This window comes from Saccopteryx leptura, chromosome X (assembly GCF_036850995.1).
Source record: "Saccopteryx leptura isolate mSacLep1 chromosome X, mSacLep1_pri_phased_curated, whole genome shotgun sequence".
In the NCBI taxonomy this organism is placed as follows: Eukaryota; Metazoa; Chordata; class Mammalia; order Chiroptera; family Emballonuridae; genus Saccopteryx; species Saccopteryx leptura.
The window spans coordinates 36,672,901-36,689,942 of NC_089516.1; the positions used below are offsets into that span (position 1 = coordinate 36,672,901).

Sequence of the window (17,042 nt, forward strand, 5' to 3'; positions counted from 1 at the left end):
TTTGTATCAGGCCAGGTCCCACCCCAGGAGGACGATATTTTTTATATCACTAAGGCAACAAGGGGACGCGGGGCTTTGGTGCGGGCACAGTCGCCCGGTGGCCTAAGTGAGCTGAACGCAGGGCGCGTCGCAGCGAGCAGCCAGCACCCGCACGTCCACCCAGCTGAGTAGGCGCGCCCGGAAGTGCTTGGGCTGGGAGCATGGCGGCGTCAGCAAGCGGACTTGGCGGCGGCGGGGGCCTGGGTCCCGAGGCTGGGGACTTCCTGGCCAGGTACCGTCAGGTGTCGAAAAAGCCCAGGAAACAGTTCCTGAGGAAGCCGAATGTAGCAGAGGCCAGCGAGCAGTTCGGGCAGCTGGGCTGTGATTTGTGCGCAGGAGTGCCTGCCGTAGGCGGCCTGGTGCCAGCTGGCGGTGACGCGCTGCCATCGGGCGTTCTTCCAGGGACCAAGGGAAGCTCTGGTGCTCACCGAGGCCGCCCGCCTCTTCCTGCGGCAGGAGCGTGACGCGCGCCAGCGCCTGGTCTGCCCCGCTGCCTACGGAGAGCCGCTGCAGGCTGCTGCCAGCGCCCTCGGTGCCGCAGTGCCTGTGCACCTTGAGTTGGGCCAACCTGTTGCCGCAGTTGCTCTCTACCTCGAGCTGGCTGCCTACCTGCGCAACCTGGGTCAGCCGGCCGCTGTTGCGGTCCATTTTCAGCGAGCCGCCCATCTGCACCTGCCCCAGCTGCCTCTGGCCACGCAGCAAGAAGTAGGCGACACCACCTCCTGCCAGCTCCTGGCGCGCGACTAGTGGCGCCTTGGAGATCTTCGCGCGCATGCAGCGCCTGGCGTGGGAGTACTGCAGCCACTCTGTGTAGCCGCCACCACCACCGCTGCTCCCGCTGCAGCTCCAGTGGCAACCGAAGCCACCAAGACCCCAGCTCAGACCCGCGCGGCATGGGTGCTGCCCGCTGCGCTGCGACCTTTGATTGTTGGCTCTGTGGCCGCGCCCTGTGGTGCCTTACTGGGCGCCTTCTGGGAGGTGGTCGTCCGCTGCGAGGTGTTCTGCGTGCTCCTGCTGCTGCTGCTCCTGCAACCACTGACTGCCAAGCTCCTCCCGGAGCATACTCACACTCTGGAGAAGTACTCCTGGGAGGCCGACAGCCACAGGCAGCAGAACCAGTGGCCAGCTTCCCGAGGAACTCTTCCTGATGCTCCAGTTCTTGGTCATGGCTACCAAAGTAGTGGACACGGAAGCTGTCAAATCGTTGCAGGTAGAGATGTGGCCATTGTTGAGTGCGGAGCAGAACTACCTCCTTCACCCCCTTCTGCAAGAAACTATCCCCTGTCAGGACACGAGATTTGATTAATCTCATTAACCAGTGACTTTGCCATTTACCAAACCTTACTCATCTGCCTTTGCATTTGGAAGAAAATAAAAGAGATTGGCCCTGGCCGTTGGCTCAGCGGTAGAGCGTCGGCCTGGCGTGTGGGGGACCCGGGTTCGATTCCCGGCCAGGGCACACAGGAGAAGCGCCCATTTGCTTCTCCACCCCCCCTCCTTCCGCTCTGTCTCTCTCTTCCCCTCCCGCAGCCAAGGCTCCATTGGAGCAAGGATGGCCCGGGCGCTGGGGATGGCTCCTTGGCCTCTGCCCCAGGCGCTAGAGTGGCTGTAGTCGCGGCAAAGCGACGCCCCGGAGGGGCAGAGCATCGCCCCCTAGTGGGCAGAGCGTCGCCCCTGGTGGGTGTGCTGGGTGGATCCCGGTCGGGCGCATGCAGGAGTCTGTATGACTGTCTCTCCCCGTTTCCAGCTTCAGAAAAATACAAAAATAAAAAATAAAAATAAATAAAAGAGATTGATTTCAGCGGTTCTACCTTTGTTTAGCTTATTGTCGTCACCACAGGAATTTACTGAAAATTACCTGTACCCCAAAGACTTATTTCCATAATACTGGGAGAAAAGACAATATGATAGGAATGGAGTAGAGCAGATGACTCTCCTCACCAAAACTGCAGCATGGAAATGAGAATTCTTATATCCCTTTAATTTTCCACCCAAGTCTCTTCACCTTGTGCCCTCATCCCCAATTTTCCTTTCATTTTCAGGATTTTGTTCTGTACAGTTACCTAAATCAGGGGTAGTCAACCTTTTTATACCTATCGCCCACTTTTGTATCTCAGTAGTAAAATTTTCTTTTCTTTTTTTTTTATAAAAATTTTTTTTTTACAGGTTCAGCGTAGTTTACTTAGGAAGTTAAACAAATTGGGGGTGGGGTTATCAGAATGCTGGCACGGAACCCTCAGGGGGCTAGCAGTCTCGGTTGGTAGTGTGGGACCCGGAAGGGGAGCGACCCTTTTCTCTCCCAGGCAAGGCACGGGCTACTTGGCAAAGAGAGACGAGGGGCGGAGCCCCACCGTCAGAGGACATGCTCTGAGAGATCAGCTGAAACACATGCAATAGGGCACCATTCGGGCAACTTGAACCACGAGGCTGGGCACCTCCGAAGGTGGAGGATGTCAGGCCGTTCGCAGGGGCTTGTGGTTCACCTGGGAGATGCTGACGCTGGTGAGTCTCTCCACGCTCTCCGGCAGGTGGCTCAGGATGTCCAGTACTTCCCCGGTTACTTTGGCTGCCCCCACGGCCCCACTTCCACTGGACACCAGCGTGATCTTTTTGGCGGAGGTCAAGGGACCACTGATCTCCTCTGCCACCTGGGGAAGCTTCTCCAGGAGCATGTCCAGCTGCGCGGCCTCCTGGTACAGCTGGAACGCCTCTGCCTTCTTGGCCATCTGCTCGGCCTTGGCCTGCGCCCGCGCCGCGACCGCGAAGGCCTCCGCCTCCCCGCGCATCTTCACAGACTTCGCTTCGGCCTCCGCCTGCATGATCAGCTGGGACTTCTGTGCCTCTGCCAGGCGCTCCAACTTGTAGCGCTCGGCCTCCGCCGGCTTGCGCACGCGAGACTGTAGTAAAATTTTCTAACCACCCAACGGTTCCACAGTAATGGTGATTTATAAAGTAGGGAAGTAACTTTACTTTATAAAATTTATAAAGCAGAGTTACAGCAAGTTAAAGCATATAATACTTACCAAGTACTTTATGTTGGATTTTTGCTAAGTTTGGCAGAATAAATCTTTATAAAACAACTTACTATAGTTAAATCTATCTTTTTATTTATACTTTGGTTGCTCTGCTACCGCCCACCATGAAAGCTGGAACGCCAACTAGTGGACTATTGGGACCATGTTGACTACCACTGATCTAAATATTTCAGCTATGTGATTTTTTTTTTTTAAATCGTGACTAATTTCTTGACATATTTCTATATCTATCTATGTGATTACCCAACTTATCATTTGTTTTATCCACCCCATATGTATTCATGGGAACCATTTGATTCCTTACATCATTGTTGCTGCAGCACTAAATCCATGATAAAGCCATTTCAATAATCGTGACTTGTAGTTTAGATTTACTTCAACTGTAAAACAGGAATAACTTATCTACTTGTCAGGATGCAGAAAGCAGAAACAGATAGTTCTCCTTCAGTTTCAAGATGTATTGATGTATTCATTCCTTTAAAATGGACAGTGTATCTAGTACAGGGGTCTCAAACTCGTGGCCCGCGGGCTGCATGCGGCCCGCCGAACAATTTTGTGCAGCCCGCAGACTAATCCACGAAGTTCAAAATATTTTGGATAAAATTAAGTAAGCCTAGGGGCCTACTTGTATTTTTCATTTCTCTAGCATCCTAGCTAGATATTAGCTTAGTTAACAGCAGTTGTGATGCGAATTACGGTTTCTGGTCGTTTTGTGACACTGAGTAAACTGCATGTACGATTGTGCTTGTTGTACTGATTTTTTTTGTTTTCAACTGCAGTGAGAAAAGTGTTGCGTAACAGTTGCCTTTTGTAGACCTAGTGCGGCCCACCGAACAGCTGTGATCTTGCTCTGCGGCCCACATGCTGAGTTGAGTTTGAGACCCCTGATCTAGTATGTAGCTATACTGGACAAGGCGTCTACAGAGATCATTTTACTCAGATAGTTGCAATGCAGATGTGTCTGGTGCAATGCAGGTTGGGGGTGTGGTTTCAGGGGGAGGAGGACCCAATGCAAATATGTCAGGTGTGCTTTGGAAATCACATTTCCGGCTCTTTTCTGAGAGGTACCCTTAATCCACATGACCTCTTCTATTTGTAGTAGGAGTCTTTCTGCAACTGTAATTTAATTGGACTATGTAAAATAAGCATGGTTCTTTGGTGTTTATGTAATCATGTATACGATCAAATGCACAATGGTGTTCCATTTAAAAACTAAATTTTCAAGGCTTTTTGGTCCAAATATAACATGGAAACTGATTTAGCTGGTTTTTTTTTTAATTCAATTTTATTTTCTTTACAGTTTTGAGGGTGCTAACAAGAACGTTTCAGAGTATAATCTCAATCATTCAGCTTTGGGGAAATGTATCCTGAAGTTGTATACAGTACTAATTTTGGCAGGTGAGCTTTAAGAACACAGTTTGTGAGTAAATTTTTACTTTGTATTTTTGGGGGATATGTGGAAAGTTGTCACTGTGAGGGCCTCAAAATGGGTGGGATTTTGGGGGTATTACTCTATACTTGTATTTCAACAGTGTGGAAGCAATAGGTAAGGAAATACAGGATACACCTCTTTGAGACAGATTGAGCCATCACTTCTGTGCTTGCATTTGGCTGCCAGAAAGGGTCCTTTGGAGACCTGAAAGTCTAGTCCAAGTTATTGAATAAAAAAATGGTAAGAGTGCATGCTCTCTTGTACTTTTTTTCTTTTTCTGGTATACTGTTCTTAACCTGGGCTGCAGGCCTGGGCTGGCTGCCTTAATGTCTTATCACAGGTATGCTTGAGAGTTATGTAATGTGACTGGTAATAATACAGTGGTACCATTACATACAAGTTTAATTCGTTTCATGGCCAACCTCCTGACTCAATTTGCTCATGTGTCAAATCGAATTTCCCCATTTAAATTAATGGGAATGCAATTAATTATTCTGGCATCCAAAAATCACATGAATTTTTTGTTTTATATGCTTTTAAATAAGAAAATATACTTTATAAATAACAAATACATATATGTAATAAGAAAATGTAAAGAAGTAAACTGGTTTGTGAAGTGTATTGACCTTCAAGGTCAGGCAAACATGAGGGGGAGGAGACTGGTGGAGGAGGTTTTCATTTTGTGTGCTATACATCACTTAACATAACTTACTCTCTACACACTTAATGCCACATTTAATTGCAAAATTTAACTTACACACTATGTATGATATGTAACTTTATCACTAAACTTAATTGCTATTTTTTTACTTTGCTTAATCATCATCATTTTCTTTACTGACTTTTGGCTTTTTTGCCACATTTTCTCGCTTTCACTTAGAGGCTGTTTCAACAAAAACCTTTACATGGAAGTTTGTTTCTTCCTCCCTTTCAGAAGGTTTGGCAGGCCATCTAGTGGAGTGTGGTGGAAGCTTGTGATTTAAGTATCCGCTGGTGACTTAAAGCAAAAAATCCTGTGAGTGACTGCTTGTCTCTCAAATTGCTCATGATTTAAAGTGCTCATGTGTCAAGGTACCACTGTATTTGAATTTGGGCTTATTAAACATCCCCCTTAGGACTCTGGTCCACACTCCTTGCATCAAGGGAAGGGAGAATTACCAGAGAGCCTGGTATTGGGTATACAAGCAGTATTAATCAGAGTTCTCTAAAGAAACAAAACAAACAGAATCTCTCTCTCCCCCCTCCATATATATATGCACATATACACTATATATGTATATCTATCTATCTATCTATCTTTATAAGCTCATGTGATTGGAAACTTGGAAAGTCCAACATCTTCAAGGTAGGCCAGCAAGCTAGAGACTCAGAAAAGAGCAAAGGTTGGAGTTCAGAGGCTGAACTTTCTCTTCTTACATGGAGGTCATTTTTCTTCTATTAAGGCTTTTAATTGATTTGATGAGGCCCACAGATATTTGGAGGGTAATCTGCTTTACTCAAAGTCTACTACTTTAAATGTTAATTTCAACTAAAAATACCCTCAAAGAAACATCTAGAATAATGATTGAGCAAATATGTGTTTGCTGTGGCCTAGCTAAGTTGACACATAAAAGGTACACCCTTTATCAACTTGGCACCCAGACACATCTTCTTAAAACAAACTCCTAAAAAAGAAAATAATGAGGTTCTACTTTGATCTAACATGATACAACTAGCCTTTGCACAAGCAAAAATGCAATAACTCTTTCCCTAGTTGAAGATTTAAAGTCCTTGAGTAATGTTACTCTTATCTTTGATTTCAGAAACTTAAATACTATTATATAAAGTTAACAATACTATAATACTATGATATAAAGTCAATACATCTTACATGATAGGAAGATAAGAGGGAAAAAAGATTTTACACATACAAACACATTAAAAAACATTGATAACAAAATAAGAAATATTCATGTCAATTATATTCCTTATGTCTGTAACTGGTTACATGGCCATAACTGATACTGATATTCATAATTAATTACCTTCTTTCATGATCTGTTCTATGTTCCATTTGACCTCAGCAAGTACCTCAACTAGTTATGGTTCTTTAGCTGGGGTGACCCAAACTGCATTCCTCAAAGATATGGGACATTAGTAGTCTGCCCGAATTTGGTTATTGTAGTTTTCCATTGGCTTTCACCACAGTTCATAGTAAGTAATACTAAGAGATACTCTAAGGAATCTGTTATACTCCAGACATAGTAATCCTTACCTCCATTAACTACTGTGGAGTAGCAGTCAAAATTCTCCTTGGTAGTCAGGATTAATCACCCCAGCCAGCATAGTAACTCCCTTTTTTGCCTTTTAATTCACAGGCATAAGCAATCCAAAGTAGCCTCGTGGCAGTCTTAACTTCTAGTTCAATGGAATCATTCTTGTGTTTATTAGTCAAAACATTCATTCTTCTGGAACTAAGATTTTTAGGCCAGCAGAGCACAAGTTTGCAGAAAGAGGAAGCAAACTTTTTGCTAGTGGATCACAAAAGGTAATGGTGGCCCTCCCATTTCCACCTCTTGATTCCTGGATCCGTGAATCCTGGCTATTTGAAAAACTTCCTTTTGGAGATACTACCCTTCAAGGTATTGCCACCTAGCTATCCCTGTAACTGAATCTTCATAAGGTCATTCTACTGTTCTAACAAGCCAGTTGCTTCAAGCTGGTGTGAGGAATACAGCAAGACCAGTGAATTCCATGAGTGTGGGCCCATTGCTGTACTTCACTGACTGTGACATGAGTTCCTTCATCAGAAGCAGTGCTGCGTGGAATAGAATGATGGTAGATAAAGTCTTTTGTAAGTCCATGGATAGTAGTTTGGGAAGAAGCATTGTGTGCAGGGAAGGAAAATCTATATTCAGAGTAACTGTATATTCCAGTGAGGATAAAACACTGCCCCTTCCCTGAAAGAAGTGATTCAATGTAATCAACCTATCACCAGGTAGCTGACTGATCTGGTACTGCCATAGAATCTGGCAGAGGGCAGAGGATAAAGCAACCATATCAATAGTTTAGAGTAATGTGAAGAGAAAATTGCTAGAATTCTATTTAAGCTAAAATATTACTATAGATATCAAAAGAGCATACAAAGACACAAGCAGGCATAGAGTGGAACTAAAGGTTGTTAACTCACTCTAAAGACAATCTGGAGAAATCCAAATATTTCCCCAAGGAAAGAAAAAACTACTAATGTGAAGCTTATTAAAAAATTAAAGAAAAACTAGAAATGAAGAGCAAGTAGTTAACTCAGAAATGACAGCATATCTTTTTTTAAAAAATCTACAAAATACAGAATAAATTTTCTGAAATTGTTTTGGAAAAAGAGGTCTGTTTGCCAGAAACAGACTCATAGACACACAGAACAGAATAGATGCTGAGAAGGCATTCAATAAGATACAACATTCCTTTACATTTAAAACACTCAATAAAACGGGTATAGAAGGAGAGTACCTCAATATAATAAAGGCCATATATAAAAAACCATCAGCTAATATACTAAATGGTGAAAAACTGAAAGATTTTTCTTTAAAATCAGGAACAAGACAAGGCTACACACTGTATGCACTTTTTTTTGCCTTTTTTTAAAAGTTAATTTTAATGAGGTGACATTGATAAATCAGGGTACATATTTTAATGAGGTGACATTGATAAATCAGAAGACATCTCTAGGTTATTTTGACATTTGATTATGCTTCATTCCCATCACCCAAAGTCCAATTGTCTTCCTTCACCTTCTAACTGGTTTTCTTTGTGCCCCTCCCCTCCCCCAACCCCCTCCCTCTCCTCCCCCCCTCCCCGTAACCCCACACTCTTGTCCATGTCTATGAGTCTCATTTTTATGTCCCACCTATGTATGGAATCATATAGTTCTTAGTTTTTTCTGATTTACTTATTTCGCTCAGTATAATGTTATCAAGGTCCATCCATGTTGTTGTAAATGATCCGATGTCATCATTTCTTATGACTGAGTAGTATTCCATAGTATATATGTACCAAAGCTTTTTAATCCACTCGTCCACTAACGGAAACTTGGGCTGTTTCCAGATCTTCGCTATTGTGAACAATGCTGCCACAAACATGGGGGTGCATTTCTTCTTTTCAAACAGTGCTATGGTGTTCTTGGGGTATATTCCTAAAACTGGTATAGCTAGGTCAAAAGGCAGTTCGATTTTTAATTTCTTGAGGAATCTCCATACTGTTTTCCACAGTGGCTGCACCAGTCTGCATTCCCACCGGCAGTGCAGGAGGGTTCCCTTTTCTCCACATCCTCGTCAGCACTTATTCTGTGTTGTTTTGTTGATGAGTGCCATTCTGACTGGTGTGAGGTGATATCTCATTGTGGTTTTAATTTGCATTTCTCTAATGATTAGTGATGTTGAGCATTTTTTCATATGCCTGTTGGCCATCTGTATGTCCTCTTTGGAGAAGTGTCTATTTATTTCTTTCGGCCATTTTTTGATTGGATTGTTTGTCTTCCTGATATTGAGTTTTACAAGTTCTTTATAAATTTTGGTTATTAATCCCTTATCAGATGTATTATCAAATATATTCTCCCATTGTGTAGTTTGTCTTTTCATTCTGTTCTTATTGCATTTAGCTGTGCAGAAGCTTTTTAGTTTGATATAGTCCCATTTGTTCATCCTGTCCTTTATTTCACTTGCCTGTGGAGACAAATCTGCAAATATATTGCTACGAGAGATGCCAGAGAGCTTACTGCCTATGTTTTCTTCTAAGATGCTTATGGTTTTACGGCTTACATTTAAGTTTTTATCCATTTTGAGTTTATTTTTGTGAACGGTGTAAGTTGGTGGTCTAGTTTCATTTTTTTGCAGGTAGATGTCCAATTTTCCCAACACCATTTGTTGAAGAGGCTGTCTTTACTCCAATGTATGCTCTTACCTCCTTTGTCAAATATCAGTTTTCCATAAAAGTGTGGGTTTATTTATGGGTTCTCAGTTCTGTTCCATTGATCTATATGCCTGTTCTATAGGCTGTTTTGAGTACAATGGCCTTGTAGTATAACTTGATATCCGGAAGTGTGATACCTCCCACTTTGTTCTTCCTTTTCAAGATTGCTGAGGCTATTCGTGTTCTCTCTTGGTTCCTTATAAATTTTTGGAATATGTGTTCTATATCTTTGAAGTAAGTCATTGGTATTTTAGTACTGACTGCATTGAATTTATAAATTGCTTTGGGTAATATAGACATTTTAATGTAGTTTATTCTTCCTAACCATGAGCACGGTATATGCTTCCACTTTTTTGTATCTTCCCTGATTTCTTTTATCAGTGTTTTATAATTTTCTGAGTACAGGTCTTTAATCTCCCTGGTTAAATTTATTCCTAGGTACTTTACTTTTTTGGTTGCAATGGTAAAGGGGATTGCTTCCTAAATTTCTCTTTCTGACAGTTCATTGTTAGTGTATAAAAATGCATCTGATTTCTGAGTATTAATTTTATATCCTGCCACCTTGCTGAATTCATTTATCAGGTTCAGTAGTTTCTTGACTGAGACTTTAGGGTTTTCTATATACAATATTATATCATCTGACTGTATGCAATCTTACTAAACACAGTTCTGCAAGTTTTATGCCAAGCAATCAGGCAAGAGAAATAAATAAAAGGCATTCATATCAGAAAGGAAGAAATCAAAGTATCACTTTTTACAGATAACTGACATAATCCTGTATTTAGAAAACCCCAAAAACTCCACTGAAAAACTATTAGAAACAATAAACCAATAAAGTGAAAATTCAGGATGTAAGACCAATATACAAAAATCTGTTGCTTTCATACAATCCAATGATGAAACCTCATAAAAGGAACTAAAAATAAAATTCCTTTGTAATTGCAAAAAAAAAAAAAAAAAAAACCCAAAACAAAAAACCTAGAAATACACTTAACAAAGGATGTAAAAGGACCTATATACTGAAAACTACAGCATTATAAAAAGAAATTGAAAAAGACAAAATGAAATGGAAAAATATTCCATGTTCATGGATTGGAAGGATCAACATAGTTAAAATGGTCATATTACCCAAAGCAATATAAAAATTTAATGTGATTCCCATCAAAATTTCAATTTCATTTTTAAAAAAATGAAATAAAAAATCACGAGGTTTGTAAGCAACCATGCAAAACCCTGAATAGTCAAAGCAATCCTGAGAAAAAAGAATGAAGCTAGAGTTATTAAAATACCTGCCTTTAAATTATACTACAGAGCTATGATAATCAAAACACCATGGTATTAACATATAAGTAGTTACATAGACCAATGGAACAGAGTCAAGGGTCCAGAAACAAAACCACATATATATGGACAAATAATCTTTAACAAAGGAGCCAAAAACCCACAATGGAGAAAAGAAAGGCTCTTCAATAAATGGTGATGGGAAAATTGAAAAGCCACATTCAAAAGAATGAGACTTGATTACAGTTTAACCTCTGAACAAAAATTAATCAAAATGGATCAAAGACCTAAATATAAGAGCTTAAATGATAAATTACATAGAAGAAAACATAGGTACTAAACTAATAGACCTTGGCCATAAAGAAAAATTTATGAAGTACACCAAAGGAATGAAATTAAAGGCAAAAATAAATGAATGGTACCGTATCAAAATAAAACGATTCTGCACAGAAAAAGAAACTGACAACAAAACAAATAGGCAGCCAACTGAATGGAAGATATTTGTAACAATAGCTCTGATAAAGCCTTAATATCCAAAATATATAAAGAACTCACAAAGCTCAGCAACAAACAAGCAAACAATTCAGTTAAGAAATGGGGAATGGATCTGAACAGACACTTCTCCCAAGAAGACATACAAATAGCCAAAAGATATACGAAAAGATCCTCATCTTCACTAGCTACTTGAAAAATGCAAATTAAAACTTAAAAGGAGACTTAGAAACAACACAACTAAAAACTAGAGACAGACAATACCAAGCCTAGACTCAACCAGCTCTACAAAGAAAACACCCAGATACCCAGGCACAATGAGGAGACAAAGAAGTGCAATCCAAATGAAACTACAAGAGAGACCTTCAGGAGATGAACTGAGTGATATGGAAATAATCAAACTTCCAGATGTGGAGTTTAAAATAATGATTGTAAGGATGCTTAGGGATCTTAGAACAACAATGGATGGTCATCACGAACACCTAAATAAAGAAATAGCAAGTATAAAAAAGGATATTGAAATAATAAAAAGGAATCAGTCGGAGATGACAAATACAATATCAGGAATGAAGACCACAATGGAAGGAATTAAAAAAAGGATGGATACAGCTGAGGATCGAATCAGCGAGTAGGAGGACAACTGGAATGAAGGCATGAAAGCAGAGAAGAAAAAAGAAAAGAGACTCAAAAAGTCAGAGGAAACCCTTAGAGAGCTCTGTGACAACATGAAGAGAAATAACATCCGCATCATAGGGGTTCCTGAAGAAGAACAAGGGATAGAGACTTTGTTCAATCATATCATAGCTGAAAACTTTCCTAAATTAATGCAAGAAAAAGCCTCACAAGTTCAAGAAGCACAGATAACTCCATTAAAGAGAAACCCAAAGAAACCTACACCAAGACACATCATAATTAAAATACCAAAGCTAAGCGATAAAGAGAAAATATTAAAAGCTGCAAGAGAAAAAAAAGTTATCACCTACAAAGGAGCCCCCATAAGGATGACATCCGACTTCTCAACAGAAACACTTGAGGCCAGAAGGGAATGGCAAGAAATATTCAAAGTAATGCAGAACAAGAACCTACAACCAAGACTAGTTTATCCAGCAAGGCTATCATTTAAAATTGAAGGAGAAATAAAAAGTTTCCCAGACAAAAAAAAAAAAAACTCAAGGAATTCATTACAACCAAACCAATGCTGCAGGAAATGGTAAGGGGCATGGTGTAAACAGACCAAAGTGGGAAAAGAATATAGCAAAAGAGAAATACAGCTTTAAAGAATAAAATGGCAATAAACAATTACGTGTCAATAATAACCCTAAATGTAAATGGATTAAATGAATCAATCAAAAGACATAGGGTAGCTGCATGGATAAGAAAACAGGACCTGTACATATGCTGTCTACAAGAGACACACCTTAAAACAAAAGATGCACATAGGTTGAAGGTAAAAGGATGGAAAAAAAACATTTCATGCAAATGGAAATGAAAAAAAGCTGGGGTAGCAATACTTATATCAGACAAAATGGACTTTAAAACAAAGAACATAGTAAGAGATAAAGAAGGCCACTACATAATGATAAAGGAAGCAATCCAACAGGAAGATATAACTATTATAAATATCTATGCACCTAATATAGGAGCACCTAAATATATAAAGCAGACTTTGAAGGATATAAAGAGTGAGATCAACAGCAACACTATAATAGTAGGGGATTTTAATACCCCACTAACATCACTAGATAGATCCTCAAGAAAGAAAATTAACAAAGAAACAGCAGACTTAAAGGACACACTAGATCAACTCGATTTAATAGATATCTACAGAACCTTTCACCCTAAAGCAGCAGAATATACATTCTTTTCAAGTGCTCATGGTACATTCTCTAGGATAGACCACATGTCAGGGCACAAAAGTGGTCTCAACAAATTTAAGAAGATTGAAATCATATCAAACACTTTCTCTGATCACAATGGCAGGAAACTAGTAATCAACCACAACAGAAAACCTCAAAAATTCTCAAACACATGGAAACTAAATAGCAGGTTGTTAAATAATGAATGGATTAAGAATGAGATCAAAGAAGAAATGAAAAAATTCCTAGAGACAAATGATAACAACCATACAACAACTCAAAATTTATGGGACACAGCAAAAGCAGTACTGAGAGGGAAGTTCATAGCACTACAGGCACACTTTCAGAAGCTAGAAAAAGCTCAAATAAACAACTTAACCCTGCATCTAAAAGAATTAGATAAAGAACAGCAAGTAAAGCCCAAATGTAGTGGAAGGAAGGAAATAATAAAGATCGGAGCAGAAATAAATGACATAGAGACTAAAGAAACAATACAGAGGATCAATGAAACCAGGAGCTGGTTTTTTGAAAAGGTAAACAAGATTGATGAACCTTTAACTAGACTCACCAAGAAAAAGAGAGAGAGGACTCAAATAAATAAAATTAGAAATGAGAGGGGAGAAATAACAACTGACACAACAGAAATACAAAGGATTGTAAGAAAATACTATGAAGAACTGTATGCCAAAAAACTAGACAACCTAGATGAAATGGACAAATTCCTTGAAACATACAATCTTCCAAAAATCAGTCTGGAAGAATCAGAAAACCTAAACAGACCAATTACACCAAATGAGATCAAAACAGTTATCAAAAAACTCCCAACAAAGAAAAGTCCTGGGCCAGATGGCTTCACAAGTGAATTCTACCAACTATTCAAAGAAGAACTAACTCCTATCCTTCTCAAGCTATTTCAAAAAATTCAAGAGGAAGGAAGACTTCCAAGCTCCTTTTATGAGGCGAGCATAATTCTGATTCCAAAACCAGGCAAAGACAACACAAAGAAAGAAAATTATAGGCCAATATCCCTGATGAATATAGATGCTAAAATCCTCAACAAAATATTAGCAAACTGGATCCAACAATATTTGGAAAATATCATACACCATGATCAAGTGGGATTTATTCTGGGGAGGCAAGGCCGGTACAATATTCGCAAATCTATCAATGTTATTCATCACATAAATGAAAGGAAGGAAAAAAAACACAGGATAATTTCAATAGATGCAGAAAAAGCATTTGATAAAATCCAGCACCCATTTATGATCAAAACTCTCTGCAAAGTGGGAATACAGGGAACATACCTCAACATGATAAAAGCCATCTATGAGAAACCCACAGCCAACATCATACTCAATGGCAGGCGTCCCTAAACTACGGCCCGCGGGCCGCAATGCGGCCCCCTGAGGCCATTTATCCAGCCCCCACTGCACTTCTGGAAGGGGCATCTCTTTCATTGGTTGTCAGTGAGAGGACTACTGTATTTGGCAGCCCTTCAATGGTCTGACAGTGAACTGGCCCCCTGTGTAAAAAGTTTGGAGACCCCTGCTCAATGGGCAAAAATTAAAAGCAATCCCCTTAAGATCAGGAACAAGGCAGGGGTGCCCCCTTTCACTGCTCTTATTCAACATAGTCCTGGAAGTCCTAGCCACAGCAATCAGACAAGAAGAAGAAATACAAGGCATTCAAGTTGGAAAAGAGGAAGTAAAGCTATCATTATTTGCAGATGATATGATATTGTATATAGAAAATCCTAAAGTCTCAGTCAAAAAACTACTGGACCTGATAAATGAATTCAGCAAGGTGGCAGGATATAAAATTAATACTCAGAAATCAGAGGCATTTTTATACACCAACAATGAACAATAAGAAAGAGAAATTAAGGAAACAATCCCCTTCACTATTGCAACCAAAAAAATAAAGTACCTAGGAGTACATTTAACCAAGGATACTAAAGACTTGTACTTGGAAAATTATAAAACATTGATAAAATAAATCAGGGAAGATACAAGCAAGTGGAAGCATATACCATGCTCATGGTTAGGAAGAATAAACATCATTAAAATGTCTATATTACCCAAAGTAATTTATAAATTCAATGCAATACCAATTAAAATACCAATGACATACTTTAAAGAATAGATCGTATATTCCAAAAATTTATATGGAACCAAAAGAGAACACGAATAGCCTCAGCAATCTTAAAAAAGAAGAATAAAGGGGGAGGTATCACACTTCCTGATATCAAGCTATACTACAAGGCCATTGTACTCAAAACAGCCTGGTACTGGCATAAGAACAGGCACATAAATCAATGGAACAGAACAGAGAACCCAGAAATAAACCCACAGCTTTATAGACAACTGATATTTGACAAAGGAGGTAAGGGCATACAATGGAGTAAAGACAGCCTCTTCAACAAATGGTGTTGGGATAATTGGACAACAACCTGCAAAAAAATGAAACTAGACCACCAACTTACACCATTCACAAAAATAAACTCAAAATGGATAAAAGACTTAAATGTAAGGCGTGAAACCATAAGCATCTTAGAAGAAAACATAGGCAGTAAGCTCTCTGACATCTCTTGCAGTGATATATTTGCTGATTTATCTCCACGGGCAAGTGAAATAAAAGACAGGATAAACAAATGGGACTATATAAAATTAAAAAGCTTTTGCACGACCAAAGACAATAAGAACAGAATAAAAGGACAAACTACACAATGGGAGAACATATTTGACAGTATGTCTGATAAGGGGTTAATAACCAAAATTTATAAAGAACTTGTAAATCTCAACACCAGAAAGACAAACAATCCAATCTAAAAATGGGCAAAAGAAATGAATAGACACTTCTCCAAAGAGGATATACAGATGGCCAATAGGCATATGAAAAAATGCTCAACATCATTAATCATTAGAGAAATGCAAATTAAAACCGCAATGAGTTATCACCTCACACCAGTCAGAATGGCGCTCATCAACAAAACAACACAGAAGAAGTGCTGGCGAGGATGTGGAGAAAAGGGAACCCTCCTGCATTGTTGGTGGGAATGCAGACTGGTGCAGCCTCTGTGGAAAACAGTATGGAGATTCCTCAAAAAATTGAAAATCGAACTGCTTTTTGACCCAGCCATCCCACTTTTAGGAATATACCCCAAGGACACCATAGAATGATTCCAGAAGGAGAAATGCACCCCCATGTTTATAGAAGCATTGTTCACAATAGCAAAGATCTGGAAACAGCCCAAGTGTCCGTCAGAGGACGAGTGGATTAAAAAGCTTTGGTACATATATACTATGGAATACTACTCAGCCATAAGAAATGATGACATCGGATCATTTACAATAACATGGATGGACCTTGATAACATTATACGGAGTGAAATAAGTAAATTAGAAAAAAACTAAGAACTATATGAACCAATGCATAGATGGGACATAAAAATGAGACTCAGAGACATGGACAAGAATGTGATGGTAACAGGGCATTGGGTGGAGGGGTGGGGAAGGGGCGAGGAAGGAGAGGGAGGGAGTGGGGGGAGGGTAGGGGCACAAAGAAAACCAGATAGAAGGTGACGGAGGACGATTTGACTTTGAGTGAGGCGTATGCAGCATAATCAAAGGTCAAAATAATCTGGAGATGTTTTCTCGGAACACATGTACCCTGATTTATCAATGTCACTGCATTAAAATTAATAAAAATAAGATTTAAAAAAAAACTTAAAAGGAGATATCACCTGCCTGACCTGTGGTGGCGCAGTGGATAAAGCGTCGACCTGGAAATGCTGAGGTCGCCGGTTCAAAACCCTGGGCTTGCCTGGTCAAGGCACATATGGGAGTTGATGCTTCCAGCTCCTCCTCCCCTTCTCTCTCTCTGTCTCTTCTCTGTCTCTGTCTCTCCCTCTCCTCTCTAAAATGACTAAATAAATAAATAAAAAAATACTGGTCAGTTTGTTGA

The 17,042-nt window shown here is 40.0% G+C and overlaps 1 protein-coding gene and 1 pseudogene across 2 annotated transcripts in view; one reads left to right on the forward strand and one right to left on the reverse strand.

Annotated features, from left to right (window-relative positions):
• Positions 1-17,042, reverse strand: part of CLIC2 (chloride intracellular channel 2) — a 157,017-nt gene that overhangs the window by 78,671 nt on the left and 61,304 nt on the right. The gene's annotated exons all lie outside the window — the stretch shown is intronic.
• On the forward strand, positions 201-1,734 carry LOC136385920 (40-kDa huntingtin-associated protein-like; annotated as a pseudogene).